The following is a 434-nucleotide window of genomic DNA, read 5'->3' on the forward strand; positions in this document are numbered from 1 at the left end:
TTGAAACCCTATACGCGATTTCGGTTATCTTTTATGCGTTATAGCGCTGTGTCGGTCGTGGCAGGGCCGAGTCGTTTCCGCGGCGCATTTAGTGACGCAAACCGAATTGCGTTTAAAGCGCATCCCCGACCGCTGGGATTCCCGGCGAAAGGCGAGATCGCGTGATCCGCGAAGCGCGAGCGATCGTGTGCGCGGTAATTCGAGTGTGAGTGCGTGTAAGCGTGAATGTGAGCGTTTGAATTTTCAAAATAAATATTATAAACATTTCACTGAACAAAGTCTAGTTCTTTTGCGGACCTCACAAAAGTCGCGTGCGCTCACATTCCGAACTCATAAAACGAGAATATCGTCAACTGCCGCCAACCAGAAGGAAGGACGAAGATCCGGTAAACCTGGGCGGCTGATCCAAGGAAAACTACCTTCCCTGTTGAGGG

This window comes from Wasmannia auropunctata, unplaced genomic scaffold, assembly GCF_000956235.1.
Source record: "Wasmannia auropunctata unplaced genomic scaffold, wasmannia.A_1.0 LD336027.1, whole genome shotgun sequence".
Lineage (NCBI taxonomy): Eukaryota > Metazoa > Arthropoda > Insecta > Hymenoptera > Formicidae > Wasmannia > Wasmannia auropunctata.